This window comes from Neophocaena asiaeorientalis, unplaced genomic scaffold, assembly GCF_003031525.2.
Source record: "Neophocaena asiaeorientalis asiaeorientalis breed wild unplaced genomic scaffold, Neophocaena_asiaeorientalis_V1.1 scaffold250, whole genome shotgun sequence".
Taxonomy (NCBI): domain Eukaryota; kingdom Metazoa; phylum Chordata; class Mammalia; order Artiodactyla; family Phocoenidae; genus Neophocaena; species Neophocaena asiaeorientalis.
The window spans coordinates 945,633-963,566 of NW_020172476.1; positions in this window are offsets into that span (position 1 = coordinate 945,633).

A 17,934-nucleotide genomic window follows, 5' to 3' on the forward strand; every position below is an offset into this window, starting at 1 on the left:
ATCTCAGAGAATTAAGGGTTGTTCTAAAATTGTCTGCAAGACAGCAAAGGGCTGAGACATCGTTCCAAGGGGATGTGACATATGTCATCAAAAGCCTACACTAGCTGTCAAAATTCAACCATTTGTTTCATGATTCTGCTGCAAAAATAAATCTATCCTCTAGAATCACAGGAATACAAAGGATTCACAGTGAACTCGAAAAAAATAAAATCCTCTCTAACATGGGCCTTCCAGCCTCTGGTCTTGCCCAACTAAAATTGAGTTTGAACAATTCCAAAGTTAACTCAGAAGATCATCAACATTCCTAGAGCTTTGCATATTTTCACTGTGCCACCCTAAACATGTCACTGATGACTGTCCTCCCGATCTAACTTCAGCATCTCAGGAATTGCAAGCAGATATTTAAAGACAGGGTTATTGGAGAAGTATGATAGCTAGCTCTCAGATAGGCAGTTGACATTGTCTGCCATGAAATAGGTCTCACCGTATTTGTCTGTTTAATATTTAATTTAAATATACAAATTTAGCAAGGTAGAATTAGTAACAAAAAATATACTTGCATTTACAACAGATAAAATTTGATGCCAACACAAGAAGTATTTACTTCTTGACTTGAAGAGTCTACTCATATTTTAAGCCACTATCTTTTCCTTGTGTCATTTTCATGGATATTTTGATAGCTCTAAATCTAAATACAGATAATCCTATATGACAGATCCCAAATAAACTTAAAAGCCTCAATAGTTAAAGTTTCTCTTACCATTATAAATAGATGCATTCTCTGTTCATTATCCCTTCCAAGTCCCATATTAGCTTCCACCAGACATGTATATTTCAAATAAAGCTAAAGTAAAATTCTAGACAGTTATCTGCAGAAAGGATGAGCAAGCTTATTTATGATTCATTTGCCTTTTTAATTTAGGCTCTTCATTGGAAGCCTCTGATACTGACAGTTTGAAGAGATAAATAGGCCAACTATGGTCATTACACAGAGATATACTCAAGCGCATCAGAATATTCTTGTCTCCTCTTTTAATTTACATAATTTCTAAATGTGCTAAGAATGGAAAGCATTGTTCATCGATGGCAGTTTTTACTACAGAAAAATCAGCAACATAAAACACATTGTGGCTTAACCAACGTTGAGAAAGTGATTGCTGTAAGTGTTTTTTCATATCTCCCTTGTCAGAAACTTTTAGTTTGAATGCAGCTGTTTTCATCAAATGTTCTATCACAGGAACATTTACAAGTGGTCCTAGCAGGCCACTCTCTGAGGATCAGATTTTATATCAAAGTTTCAGGGGATGCATGTATCTTTTCAAATTAATGTTTTTGGGGTCTTTTTGGATATATACCCAGGAGTGGAATTGCTGGGTCACATGGTAGTTCTATTTTTAGTTTTTTGAGGAATGTGCATACTGTTTTCCATAGTGGCTGCATCAATTTACATTCCCACCAACAATGTACAAGTGTTCCCTTTTCTCTACATCCTTGCCAATGTTTGTTACTTGTGTTCTTTTTGATGATAACCGTTCTGACAGGTATGAAATGATATCTCATTGTGATTTTGACTTGCATTTCCCTGATGGTTAGTGTTGTTGAGCATCTTTTCATGTGACTGTTGACCATCTGCATGTCTTCTTTGGAAAACTTGTCTATTCAGTTCCTCTGCCCAATTTTTTAATTGGGTTGTTTGGTTTTTTTGATGGTGAGTTGTATGAGTTATTTACATATGTTGGCTATTAATCCCTTATCAGTCATATCATTTGCAAATATTTTCTCCCATTCAGTAGGTTGTTTTTTCTTTTTGTCCATGGTTTCCTTTGTTGTGCAAAAGATTTACATTTGAGTAGATCCCATTTATTTACTTTTGTTTTTATTTCCTTGGATTTAGGAGACAGATTCACAAAAATAGATTCATGCACCCTAATGTTCATAGCAGCATTATTTACAGTTTCCAAGATATGAAACAACTTAAGTGTCCATCAATATATGAATGGATAAAAAAGACGTGGTATTATATACACACAATGGAATACTACTCAGCCATAAAGAGAATGAAGTTCTACCATTTTGCAGTAACATAAATGGACATGGAGGGCATTATGCTAAGTGAAAAAAGTCAGACAGAGAAAGACAAATACTGTATGATATGACTTATATGTGGAATCTGAAAAATACAACAAACTAGTGAATATAACAAAAAAGAAGTAAACTCACTGATATAGAGAACAAACTAGTGGTGACCAGTGGGGAGAAGGAGCAGATGGGAAACAGAGGGGTGGGGGAGTGGAAAGTACAAACTATTGGCTGCAAGATAGGCTCAAGGATATATTGTACTACATGGGGAATGTAACCAATATTGAGTAATAACTGTAAATGGAATGTAACACTTAAAATTGAATAAAATTTTTAAAAATAAATAACAATTAATTAAAAAGATTGGAATGGTAGTTCCTAGGGAAGAGGAAATATTTTGGGCTGGTGCAACAACCAGTGGGCGAGTGTTCATTATAGAGATAAAAACCTAACTTGATTATTTCCCAGATAAAAAGTGATCCAAGTGACAAATAGGAATAGCAGAGGAAAAACAGCTTGGGAAAGACAATGTTTTTTACTGTGCATAATCAGAAAACAAGATGCTTTCACCTAAAAGGGATATAAGGTGAGGAGAAAGAAAGGAGAAGAGAAGAGAAGAAAGAAGGAGAGAGAGAGAAGGGAGAAAAGGAGAGAGAAGGAGAGAGGATGAGATGGAAGTTATAAGGGAATGAAAGAATAAGAGAAAAATGAGGGAGTGAAAAAAAGAGTTAAAAAGGAAGGGAGAAAATGAAGGGACAGGTACAGGCAGGAAGTAGGGGAGGATGCCAGACCTGTGCCTACATTCAGACCCTTAGGGTGCCCTGTGATGCAGGAGATAGGCAACAGCAACCAAGTTTCCTCCCTTTAATAATATTAATGCATAATAGCTGTATGTTATCAGATGCTACTTAAATATGTCATCAAGAGAAAATGCTAGCCTAACTCAGGCTACATCTAATTTCTTTGGAAAATGTTTTCTCCAAAGTGGCTTAGAAAAAAGGATTGGTCTCAAATAAGGAAAGCTCTCTAGGTTTTATATCTCCTCTTTTAACTATTTAAAAACCAGAGGGGTAATCTTAAATTCTCTCTCCTTAAGGGGTCCCTCTTAAGGGCTATGTGGATAGGCTTTAAAGAGACATTAAGTATGGGAATTATCAGAGCTTCTAAAAAACAAGGAAATGACTCCTATACATTTAAATAAGAATGTTTGGTAACAACATTGAATGGTTCAGTGGAATGAGCATAAACGTTCAAGTCTAAATTATCTGGGTTCTTTGTGATATACAGTTGGTCCTTATTAGTTATCTATTTTATATATAGTAGTATGTATATGTCAATCCCAGTCTTCAAAGAACACTACTCAATACTCTGTAACGGCCTATATGGGAAAATAATCTAAAAAATAGTGGATATATGTATACGTATAACTGATTCACTTTGCTGTACACCTGAAACTAACACAACATTGTAAATCAACTGTACTCCAATAAAAATTTAAGAAAAAAAAAAGAAAGACTAAAGATATCTTGAAAGCAAATTATCTGGGTTCTTTTTTTGGCTTGCTGTCTGGGGGAACTTGAAGAAACAAGGCTTTTTCACCTCTAATTACTGCATCAATGAAATAGAGTTAATACCACTAATTTCAGAGATGCTGTGGGGACTTGATATGATGTAAGCCTACCACATGGCCCAGCCTCCAAGCTTCAGCCTCCAGGAGTGGTTTAGCTCCATCAATGTGCAAGTTGAATATTGCTCTATATTTACCTATTTGAGTTACAAGATATTTATCAAAAACTATCTAAATTCAAATCACCATGCTAGGTGCTAGCAAGTGGCTTTGCAGACTTCACCTGGATATATATAAAATCTTTTATGTTATTTTATGCTTTGGAGTGAGAGGTAGGACTTAGTAAATGATGCTTTATACCTTAGAAATTTCTCTGCTCGGAGATTTTATTATCTCTTCTGTTCACTAGCCAAATTGTCATGACCTGAATTGTGAGACAGCTGTTGTTTAATTCACACTGCTGTGTATATATTTAAACACCTGTCTTTTCCCATAAAGTATAAACTATTTTAGGGCTGGGCCTCTGTGTTACAGTTCTTTAAATTTCCTGCAATACCAAGAATATTATGCTACATGTAGAGAAATTTTTGATAAAGTACTAGGGAGTTCTTACTAATTCCATCTTGAATTAGAAAACCAGAGAATTTATTATTATGCACTCTCTTGGACAGTTATATCTGAATTTGGGAACAATCATAAACTAACTCAAAAAAGTCTTATTTATGGCTTTAGTTCCAATTTATTACTCAAGTGCATTTCACTCTGCCTCCTTGTAATATACCAAATCACAAAGAAAGCATGTGTTCCAACTTCTTCAAGTCCAGTTGCAATTGACAAATGTTTCTTCAGATCATGAAAGAGCTATACACAGGAAAATGAAAATTTCTGGAAATACTGGAAGGCAGATAGTTTCTAGAGGACGTTGTCCTGTCTTACAGAGGAACAAATATTGGAAATGTTAGAAAGTTCAAATATATGTCAGTCGAAACAAAGCTACAGAAAATCGATTACATTTATGAATTATAAATATATATTATAGGCTTCAATTTGTTCATGAAAGTTTTATAATGTATATTTAAATTGCATTTAATAAGCAAAATTGCAAATTAAAATTCTTTTCTTTTGATTAAGATATATAAAATTACATTGGATATTTTGTATCACTTTTTTGTTATTTGCAAAAAAAAGAAAAATCTTTTAATTAAAAATATTAAAGTAAGTTTGTGGTGTTTAAGCTAGTATTGTTTTTTACTGATACATAATTTAATAATTACCTTCATGTAAGAAATTAAAAAACAAACAGAAAATCTTAATTTAATATATTTTAATACTTATTTATATTTTAATCTCTTGTTTCTTAATTTGCATTATAGACACTTTATGTTTCCTCTGATAATTTGCCTGTCATTGTTTTTTAAGTTCAGTGGTGGCATAAGCAAAAATGTATTAAAAACACTGGAAATGGAGTTCAGGAATCTTTGCTTTGAAATCAACTCTGTTGGTGATAAGACCAAATCATGTGACCTTGGGGAATTTCTGTCTACACTGAGCAGTTTCCTCATCTGTTAGCATATCAGAAAGAGTCAGAGAGCTGTGTGGGGTCACTTTTACAAAGGCATTATTATTGTTTTTATTATTATTTATTATTATTGACTATTGATTCTTGCATTACCAAATGTGTGACTGAGCCTCAGATATAATTTATGATCATTAGTCAACTTAAAACGATTGACAGGATATAACAGTTCAGTAGGATCAATGATTGTAATAGTGTAACTCTAGATATGGGCAGAAGCAACAAGAGGGAAAAATTTCCAAGACCATAGTAGACTAGTAAGACAGGTGGTCTAGAGGTTTCTGGCTACTGTTAACAGGGATTAGTCTGGTGATAGTACACTGAGAGTCTATCAATGAAATCCATGCCTAACCTGGGAATGAGCATTTCTAGCATCTTGGGGCAAACTGGTCACAAAATGCCTCCCAAATCTTGGTCGAAATTAAGACCGAAAGGCCAGGGATTGTAAAATAAACAATGTTACCCACCATCCAGTTCTACAAGAATCAAGTCATTAGCCACTGCAGTTGCTGACCTACAATACACCCCAAAAAGAATTCAGGGTGAAGATCAGGAAGAAACACTGTGTTCTCTGGGGAAACTGGCAGAACCCTTCCTAACTAACAGGCATAGTTAGATTTTTTCCGAAGAAATTTTTTATGAACCTGGATTCTTGCATTTCCCGTACTTAGAAAAGCACTAAATTCATTAATTAAAATGTCTATTCCTTGTGGGTAGCAGCAACCTTCTACTGAGATGTGTGTTTGATTGCAGGTACCCCTTTCTCCAAAATCATATAGATACTGACATTCCTCTCTTACCCTTTGGCAACTGTTCTCAGAGCTCTCTGAGAGACTGTCTCCTGGGTTATAATCCTCAGTTTGGCTCAAATAAAATTTTCTATTTCTTTCTTAGATTAATTAGATTAATTAATTTTTTCTGTTGACAAAAATCTACCAGAAATTGAAGGGTTAGAGAAACAGTTCAAAAATCAGATAGACACACAATATGTGAGAATCTATAAAACAAATTTAATTCTCCAACAAATAAAAATTTAAGTTAAGGGGAGGAGTAGTATTATAGAGAGAATAAAGGGAACTTAAACAGCTTTAATAAACAAATGTAGTGTTTGGACTTTGTTTGGAAGTTGATTTGAACCAAGCAAGTGTAAAATAAATTCTATGAGTCAGTTGGGACAATTGAAATATGGGCTTGATGTTACACGGTAGTAAGTAATATTAATTTTTTTAAAGATTGATATTGTCATGTTGGCTAACAAATAAAAGAAAAGTCTATACCAGTATAAAGTCTTTATGAAAAAGTGGAAATATATGAAAATATGAGACAGTATACTGTCTGGGATTGATTGAAAATACTCTAGCATTTAAAAAAAAAGTTGGGGGGGAGGGATACAGGATACAGACTGGCAAAAAGTTTATACTTGTTGTAGCATAATGAAGTATACAATATTTCATGATAGTATTATTTCTATTTTTATATTTTGATAATTTCATTTACAAAAGGTTATGTTTGCTAAATGGCCCTAGGGAACTCTCACACACGATTTGCTAATAGTATAAATTTAAGATAACCTATGGTGAAAATTGTCATTCTACTAATACTCTACACAAGCTGGATGTCTCAAGCTAATATTAAGCTAAATTATATAATTTACATATCAGCAACCCTTTGGAATAAGCCATATTATTTATAGAAACTGTCAAATAAATATACAATCATAATTTCATTCTTAAAACGTATATTTAACCTTGGCTTGCCTTGTAATGTGTACCCCAATTATAAATAATCCTTAATTTTATAGATGAAAAATTATAGATATTGATAAAAATATGGATATGACTAATTGATAGAACTTCTCATTGATAATATATATGCAAATCTATCTAAAAGCTCCTTTTTAGAGAGCCATGGTATGTACTAATTACTGTGATAAAATCTTTAACAAAGATAATGATTTAACACTGTGTATCCTCCCAAATTTTAAAATTTATTTGACAATGGAATTCATTTTTCTCATGGCATGTGCAAATACATATGTGCAAATATGTGCATGTAGTTGATGTGTATTCTTCAGAATTTTTACTCAACCAATAAATATGATTTAAACTAATATATTAGTATTAAGAAATCTTTATTGTGTCAATTAAGTCTCATCAGGTAGACTAGCTTGAATGGCTTTACTTAAAAATCAACTAGAATAGAAGTCACTGTCTTTTTAAGATTTAATATTCAGTCACATCAAATAATTGTTACATTACTAATATATAAATTAAAATAAGAAAACTAGGGACATAAAAATAGAAAAACAAAATATATACTGTCTCATTTTAGATTCATGTTTTATATTTTTATTCATATGATATGAACTGTTTGGTAATTACATTGTTCCATTTGATGGGTGAAGAATTTAAAGAAATCTGCTGAGATATCAGCATATTACATAAGAATGAGGAATCATAAAGATGCATAGTCAGAATAGCAATATAGGTAAAGTAGTCAATGAAAATATTTTTAATCATTAAAGGGGTAGGAGTCAAGCAAGCAACAATTGAATAGTTGAAAGAAAAGAGAGATAATTGGAAAGCCTACATAAAGGTATATAATAGTAATCTCATGGGCCCTAGTAATAGGATTAACACAGGGAATAATAATAAAAATAAAATAAAATAATGAAATTTAATTAGTGACATTAATTAGTGATATCACATAAATAGATCCACAGATCTCAATGATACTTCAATCATAATGGAGTTCAGTAGAAGAATCCTATGGAGATTAGATCAATATCCAGACATTCACCAAATTTATCAAGTATCTGGGCTCTGAAATATGCTCACTTTCTTACCTTGGGTAAGACATTTACCCTCTGAAATATGTAATATCTAGGTTTAAGATTAGTATCTATTACAGAGTTGTAGTCAAGATTAAAGGGAATAAAGTATGTTTTATGTATACCCAAAACATATTAACAATGAAAAATGTCATTGGTTATTATGATCATAAATATTATTTATCATCCATGCTTTATATTGAAGACACAGGATTATTGAAGCAGTTCTTTAACACCTAGTAGATACCCAGTGGAGCAAGGGCTATATAAAAGTGAATTATTTTTAGATTAGATTACTGAAAACTTTCAAGCTTGCTTGCACATTCACACATTCTTTAACAAAATTGAGAAATAGCCTATTTTCTCTTCTTTAGTCCCAAAGCAGAATCCTCATGGAAAGTGGGCAGAGTAAATGAATACTTTTTTGAGTTTGGGTGTGTTTATGAATAGGAGAGTAATTGATACTCCTGAGTCATAACTGGAATAGCCTGGGCCTCTGTTTTCAATTATTTGAATCACCCTCCCCAGGGAAGTCACTAGGCTACACTGGGTGTAAAAGTTTATGGAGCAAAAAAGATGAAGAAGGGATTCATTGTTAATGCATGCCTACTAGAGATAAAGTGGTGCCATTAAAATTGAAGCTTTTTACAGTCATAATTTATCAAGGCTTATCCATGATAAAAACCAACATTTTCACTTGAGTTTATTTCCTACTCATCTAGTTGGAGAGCCCTTGTAAGTGTCCATTTCTGGAGCATCTCTGATGCAGGAAAATGATGTTGAGGACATTGGGCTGTATTAGCATCCATATGAAACTCATTTTAATTTTATTAAAGTAATCCACTCAGGCAATCTTTCTTTCTTCTTACATTAACATTACACTAAGAATATATCAAAAAGATTAAACAGCATATACATACTTGTAAAAAGGATAGTTAGCTTAAAATATTTCAATTTGCTTCTGTGTGTGTGTGTGTCTGTGTGTGTGTGTGCTTGGATCTATGTTACATCAAGGAGATTTGGACCAAAAACATTCAATTTTTAAAACCAGATTTTCGATGTGTTTTGTCCCCAAATTGGATCACTGCCCAGTTTTTTTCTTTGCATGACAATATTTCTTATTACTCAGTCTTTCCTAATGTACAGTGCTCTCTTTCAAAGGGAGATATTTCTTACAGTTTTATCAGTCATGTCTATGTTTTGTCAATGGATATTAAAACCAAGAGTTGCAAAGTGTAATTCTTGGTCCCCACCTCACAATTCTAACTACATTCAATAGAAATGTCACACTATTCAACTGAGATTTGTTATCATTTAGATGCTGGAAACAGAATTTCAAATTGGTATCGATACTGAGGACCATTCAAAGCATAAAAAAATAAAACTTTATTTTGCCATCTTTATTGTATAGAACTGAAAGTCTCTTGAGAACCCATCTTATCCCTGGTTCCAGAGAGAAAGTTTTGCAGTTGTCTCATCTGATTATCAGATACAAGAAAATGAGAGTGCTGCATATTGACTATTCTCTTACTGTGTTAGTTTCCTATACTGTCTACAAATTATAACAGACTTTGCAGCTTAGAACAACATCCATTTATTATCACATAGTTTCTCTAGGTCAGAAATCCAGGCAAGCTCAACAGGGTCCTCTGCTCAGAGTCTCCCCAGGCCAAATGCAAAAGGTTGGATGGGCTAGTCCTTTCCACATTATCTGGAGAAGAATCGTCTTCCACACTCATTTTTGTTGTTGGCAGAATGCAGTTCCTTGCATCAGTTGGACTAAGGTCCCATTTCCTTACCTGCTGTCAGTTGGGGGCAGTGAGGTGGATGTGGGGCTCTCCCCTGCTCCTGAAGGCCAAATACATTTCTTTTAACATTGTTCTTTTTATCTTCAAAGCCAGCAATGGTACATCAATTTCTTTTTGCACTTCAATTCTCCCTGACTTCCTCTTCTATCTCTGAGTTTAAGAACTTGTGTGATTAAATTAGACCTAGTTGAATAATCTCCTTTTTGTCATATAAGTAAAGGGTATTCAACGGATGAGAGATTTTTTAAAACATCATTCAGGTAACCAGAGTCTCTATACACCTACCCTAGACTTGCGAGAATATACATTTTATCAGAATATACAATGGTTAAAATGTGTATGCTCTGCACATAAATGTACATATAAAATGTAGGCTTTGGAATCAACTAAGCCCAGGTTCAAGTTTAAGCTTAATTATTCAATAATTAGGTGATTTTCTGAGTCTCTGTTTTTTTAACCTCTAAAACTCAATTATTACCAATTTTATAGGGCTGTTGAATTGATTACATGAGATAAAGCATGAAAGTTAATATAGTAATTAATATAGAGGGAGCCCTAAAAGAATGATTCCCACATAATGTAGAAATTTTATCATTATAAAGAGTATTTATTCAGCTACTCTCCCTAGCAGAGTCCATCCCATCCTTTGGTTCACTTATTTCTCTCCTAAAATGCCTTCTGTCCTCAAGCATGCACAAAAAGATGCCTAAAATATCTCTTTGCCACGAACTCCTCCAAATTTTTCAAGACTTTTTCAAGAATTCCAGTGTAACCCTACACATCTATACACAATGTGCATCATTTGTAATAAGCAGTATGCATGTCTTGCCATCTAATTTTAAAATTCACATTCCACATTTTCCTGAATCGAAATTAGGGTGTCTTGATTACACTAAATCTTTAGTGTCAGGTATGTGATATTGAAACTGAGCAGGACCCTGCAGGGCCTTCCCAGGGACAGATCCCAGGTGTCCCCTGTCTGCCTCTTGTTTGTAAAGCTTTTCAGCTTTAGCCTCCTGGGGCTTCCCTGAGTTCCAAAGAGCGCATTTAATCAGAGAAGTAAGAAAATGCAGAATCAAAGGAAAACATTCATGCAAAACAAAATGATAATAGTTTAGCCATAAGATAAAAAGTCAAGGACTTTTAGTTCCTCCTCAGAGGCTACAGATAATATCCCTAGCCATATCCTTGAGTTGTTTTGCAGACAATAAAATCCCCACCAGGTGGAAAAAGTTAACTGCATGCTGACCACCAGCATGTAGACCCGAGACCTGTTGGAACCAGGAGGTTGATGATGTTGACTCCCAAAATACCACCCAGTTACCTAACCACCAACCAATCAGAAGAATGTCCACAAGTTGATCAGACACCCTGTGGCCCTCTTCCTCACCTTGCCTTTTAAAAACTTTCCCTGAAAGCCATCAGTGGGTTCAGGTCTTTTGAGCATGAGCTGCTCATTCTCCTTGCTTGGCCCCAGGTTGGATGTCTTGCAATAAATGCTGTACTCTCCTTCACCATGACTTGGTGTCAGTAGACTGGCTTTACTGCAAGCAGGCAAGTGGACCCAAGTTTGGTTTGGTAACAATATCTCACCTACCATTAGGACAGTTGTCTATAAACTCCCATTCATTAGCAATTAAAATCTTGTCCAATAAGGAGTTGAATTGGGGAAATTTTATTTACAAAATCGTTTTTCCTTCCCAAAGGAATGGAAGGAAAACCATCAGCACCTTTCACTCATCCCCTATTCAATTCATTTCTGCATCTGGGACAAAGTAATAGAAGAAAGTGCCATTAATACGAATGCACTGTAAACCTTGATTTTCAAATACTAACTCCTGACCTCACAGGGATGATTTATTCAGCACCAGGGATCTCTCTCCTTCTCCATATATATTCTCTATTCTTCCTGATAACTGATCACTATTCACTTCATTCCTGAGAACCACAATTACATTTCCTATTGCAGTCATGATTATACAGAGTATTTTAAGCTGCCAATTTAATCCAAATGTTTATTAAACTCTTTCTGGGGAAAGAAAATTAAATTATTTTAGTAAAACTAGACCTTTATTAGTACACCAGTAAGCATGCAATGTTTATTACAGCTCAGAGATTTCAGCAAATGCCTTTTAACTGAACTTGTTTCGTAGCTGTCCCCTAACAATTTTGTTAAATTCAGTGGTAATTAGCAATTAGGCACCTACATGAACTGGGATGAACATTACCGAATGATAGGTGCATGAGCTGTGTGGAAATACTGACAATGAGGTGTGGAAATACTGACAGTGAGGTAAGGAAATGTGAATAGACTGATGAAAATGATGTTTACTTCCTGTGATCTCATCCATACCCATAGGTTTTAATACCATCCATAAGCCAATAACTCTTAAATTCTTATTCTTGGCAAGCTTTCTATGAGTTTCAAGCTACTTGCAATCTCCTCTTTAATGTCTAATAAGCATCTCAAGTTTTATGTACAAGTAGTAACACAAATACTTTCTTCACTACATACTCACCTCTAGTCTTCCTCATCTCAAAAACATAACAAATAACACATCGACATAATTGTCTGATTGAAAACCTGTGAAAACTGGTAGATTTTTAAAGAACCACAAAACAGCAAGTTATTTTCTTGAAATTATTCTGGCTTTATGGTACATAAATGGATACTACCTAAGCCAGATATCCTGTATAGTATATTACTCTTAATTTTTCTTGCATATCACCCTATTTAAGAAATAATCCTAGAATTTGATTGTTTTGTGCTAATGAACTTGCAAAGATTTCAAAATTAATTAGCAAAATTATTTTCTTCATATCTAAAGTACAATTCTCTCTAGGAAAATATTCTATATATTTTTGTTTGATGATAATATGAAACAAATTTCTAAAAAAATACAATTTCACTCTGTGTATTAACAACAAATATAGGATAAAATGTAAAAACATATACCATTTATAATAGTACAAAAATATTATAAACCTGGGAATAAATTTAACAAATGATGTAAAAGATTTCTACACAGAAACCCATAAAAGCTGTGTTTCATAAAATGCAAGATTTATCAGATTTATTAGACAGAAGATAATATTTTGAATTTGACACTTTCCCCCATAGATTTAGTTCAATTTCAATCAAAATCCAATAAGAATTTGGGGAAATTTGACAAGGTAAAACTAAAGTTTATTTGGGAATATAAGTGGTCAATAAGAACCAAATATTTATTTTGAAAGGATAAGATGAGAAGACTTCCTTTACTGAATGCCAAGACTAATTATAAAGCTATAATAAATATGGCAATACACATTGGTATAAGAATAAAGAGAGAAACACTCAGATACAAACTCACATATAAGTGGACCCTTGAATGTATTACTGCAGAGTGATAGACAAATAATAAAGTTCTCAATAAAAGTTGCTGGAAAATTACCTACATGGGAAAAAGAGTGGAACATAATCCTACTTCAGATTTTTTGAGAAAAAATTGCGATACGCTTTCAAGAGATGTGTAAAATAATGTTAATGTGAAAAATATGTATTTTAGGAGATTATTTAGTAAAACATGCTTTTGACTACAGGATAGGCAAAACCTTTTTTAAAAATAAGCACAAAGAATATTTTTAAAGTTAATGAGAAAAGATAATAAGCTGGGCTACATTAAAATTAAAAACTTGAATTCATCAAGAGACTCCTGCCAAGAGAATGAAAATGCAAGCCACAGAGTGGGAGAAATTACTTGCAACAAATATAGCTCACAAGCTACACACACACACACACACACACACACACACACACACTCACACACAATGTATATATGCCTTTGGTACATATATATGTATATATTCCACATATCTATAATATGTAAGTATAAATATCCCACAAATGAATTTAAAATAAAGAAAACCAGTAGGAAAATGAATAAGATTTAAACTAGTATTTTAAATAATGTGCATTGGTATTTATAGCTCTACAATATGTTTGTAACAACATAAACTGGAAGCAACACAAAAGTTCATTAGTAAGGGAATGAATAAATAGAATATTCACATATTGATATAATACATCAGGGTAAAGGAGTGAACTACCACTAGATGCAATAATACAGATAACTCTAAGAAACATATTTAGTGAAAAAAGAAAGTACAAGACCATTTTAAAATTCAAACAAGCAAAATTAAGCAATTTTTTTAACATGCATAAAGTGGTGTGATGGTAAATTGGTTCTTCAGAAAACAAAAAGTCATGATTTTTAGTTTATACTGATTTTTGTGGTGTAAATACTGCCATCATGGCTGATTTTCTAACTAGCAACATTGCAGATCTGAAAGTGAAATTGGGAAAACGTGCAAATAATAAGCTCTTTGGCGCCAATACTCAGTGGTCCCCGCATATCACTGCATTCACAGGTGATATAGCAATTAAATATTTCTACAAAGCAAAATGCAAACCTTTAAAAAGTGTTCATTTTTTCAAAAAGTTAAAAAAATGATTTTCAGACACATATACAATGAAAACATGAGAAAGATTTTATTCAGCTCATTAATGAAGGAGGGAACTGATCAGATGGTAAACCTGGTTCAAACAAGAATTAGAAGAAAAATGATTATAAGTCCACTGTAAAAGGCATTCTAAAATAGTCTACTTAGCAACAAAAATGATTAATGACCTACAGGACAGTACATAACCTTTGGAGTTATTTTTCTACTAAACAGAAATTATTTGCAATTCTATTGGATAAGATCTACAAGTTTAACAGGTAATTTATGAGTGTGTGAGCCTTTATTTAATAGCAACATCAACCACAGCTACATTTTTCTAGAGCGTTATTTGTTGCAGAAGTTTCTATATAAATTTGAAAGAATATACTGTCCACATTTCTGCTTTATTTCCAAGTTGTAAATAATTGTTCTTAATGACCCTGCCAATTTGATAATATATAGTCTCCAAAGGTTATTCTTCATCACAAAAATGATAGTCCCTCCGAGAGAAAGGGAAATAAAAACAAAAATAATCAAATGGGACCTAATGAAACTTAAAAGCTTTTGCACAGCAAAGGAAATACATAGGGCTACAAGAAGTGTTAATTAACCATATAAAGCTCTTTGAGTATACAGTATTGAGCACATTCTGAAGCAAGAGAATTAACTTCTGTCTCAAAATTTCGTCAAGGAATCTCAAATTGTATAATGTGAAAGCCTTTATTATTATCTCTTTCATCTTGAGGCTAACCAAGAAGAAAAAATTCTCTCCACTATATTTACATACCCATTTAAACTGGAATATGGAAAATACCTTTCTAACCTTTTGGGTCCAGGCTAGTGAAAGTTTAAATGACAATGTATCCAGTCTTTGTTTCCTTCACATTTCACAGAACCAATTCAAGTATAGTTCTCAGCGTGGAGCTAGTTGAAATACTGAGTTCAGACAAACTAACCCTGGGATTCAATAACAAAAGAAAAGATACTACTTAAAAGCCTTTGGCAAAAAACAGAAGAACAATTATCTTGTAACTATTGGGTATCAAATGAGAGAACTTAAAAACAAGAATGATAAAAATATGCTTATAGCTTTCTATTGTCTTTTTGAAGTCACTTATGGAAGTTCAGAAATCATAAGCCCCATAGTTTTAAGCCCTCATAACCCAAGATGCAATTGTATTAATAATTAAAGCTTCTGACAGCTATAGAAAGTAATATACAACCCTACTTTCTTGACTGAGTGGTAAATGATTTATTATAAATGATGAGTATTCTATTTTTCTTTCCTGATTGGCTTAAGTCCAGGAAATGAAAATGTTAGTTACTGACATGTGAAGAAATGAAATCAGTATGCTGAAGTGATTCCATTCCAGTACTATAAATATAACTAGTGTTGCTTTAATGTGTTTTAAAGCTAAGACAAAAGCCACCTCTGACAGTTCCATTTATTATCTTAACATGGAATATTCTGCAATCGAATTTATAGTGCCCTGCCACTAATAATAACCAATGAGACATTTGACTAGTAGTTCCTCAAATAAAATCTTGAGTATAATCTTCAAACTTAAAGTCTGCAGATTCCTCAAATTCTGCCCTTTCCTCAAGTTCTGTATTTCATCTTATGCTAAGATCAAAGGCAGAAAATTGTCTCTAAATTTCTTTGCAGCTGTGAAATTTTATTGTAGAGACAGAACACCAGGGGAAAACCACCCTTCCTTTCACAGTGTTATCCCTAAATTGGCTTCAATTCAACTTAAATAAAAACATTGTATATATGAAACATTATAGATTACTTGGGGAAAAACTAAAGGAAAATATGTCTGGATACTAAGGAAAAAAAGTCTTTCAAAAAAACCCAAAACTTTTAGAAGAGACTACTCACATACTCAGCTCACATACAAACTAGCATGCCTGACCTGAAGTATGTCCTCTTCTATGTTTGAGAAAGAGGACTTGATTGAAATTAAAAAACAAACAAACAAAGAAAAAAACACCTTTCTTTTCTCAGGGTATGGCTTGGCTCTATAACTTCTATCAACCTCTCTGCATCCTTCATTCCATCACCCACATCAGCAGGGTAAACTAGGACACAATTACATTTTCATGGCCAAGAATAGCCAAGGTATTTTTCAAGAAGAACAAAGTGAGCCAGTACAAGATATTGATTTCTATTATAGAATTATAATTTTCAAAAGAGTGTGGTAATTTAACAAGAATACACAAATTGACCAATGGAGCACAATAAAGATGCATACATACATGGTAAACTGATTCATGAAACAGGTGACACCACAGTACAATGGAGAAAGGGTAGAATTTTAAATAAAGGGTGCTACTATTTACAATAGCCAGGTCATGGAAGCAACCTAAATGCCCATCAACAGACAAATGGATAAAGAAGATGTGGTACATATATACAATGGACTATTACTCAGCCATAAAAAGGAACAAAATTGGGTCATTTGTAGAGACATGGATGGATCTAGAGACTGTCATACAGAGTGAAGTAAGTCAGAAAGAGAAAAACAAATATCATATATTAACACATACATGTGGCACCTAGAAAAATGGTACAGATGAACCAGCTTGCAGGGCAGAAATAGAGACACAGATGTAGAGAATAAATGTATGGACACCAAGGGAGGAAAGTGGCGTGGGGGAGGTGTGTGTGATGAATTGGGAGATTGAGATTGACATATATACATTAATATGTATAAAATAGATAACAAATAAGAACCTGCTGTATAAATAAATAAATAAATAAAATAAAATTCAAAAAAATAAAATGAAGGGTGCTAGGTAAGTTGATTCCATACAGGAAATAAAGGAACTTTGTTCTTCTTATGACAACAAAAATTCAATGCCAGATATGCTGCTGATATTGTTATGGAAGGTAAATTAATACAGACTTTTGAAGAAAACATAGAGAATGTCTCCTGAACTTGGATTAGGCGTAGCCATCTCCTGCTCAATTTTTAAAAATACTTTTAAAAAAGGAAATAAAAAATAAATAGCAATGTATGAAGAAGATTAAGAACATTTTTCCATCAATAGATGGGTCATAAGAATGAAGAGGCAATACATAGAACGGAATAAGATATTTGTAGCACACATATTTGATAAATATCTAGTTCTCAAAAAATAGCAAAAGAAAATTTTACAAGTTGATTAAAATCAGTAGAAAAAAGCAAACTTGAAGAGTTACTTTATAAAAAAGGATGTGCATAAATGGCCAAAAAGCAAATGAAAAGTGTCCCACTTCATTTGTTATCAGGGAAATGTAAATTTAAATTACAATAAAATTTCACTGAATACACAAGGGACATTGTAAAATGTAAAAGGGATCATAGCAACAGGTATCAAGGAATTGGAGTAAAAGAGAATCTCATTATACACTGCTGGTGGGTATATAAGTTGTTAGCAAACTCTTTAGAAAATTACTTGGTAGCACAAAACTACACTGAACATAATCTATTACCCACCGACTCCATTTCTGGGTGTGTAACTAACAGAAATGTGCACACCAAAAGACATATATTAGTGTGTTTATAGCAGCACTATTCATAAGTTACCCTAAAATTGAAACAACGCA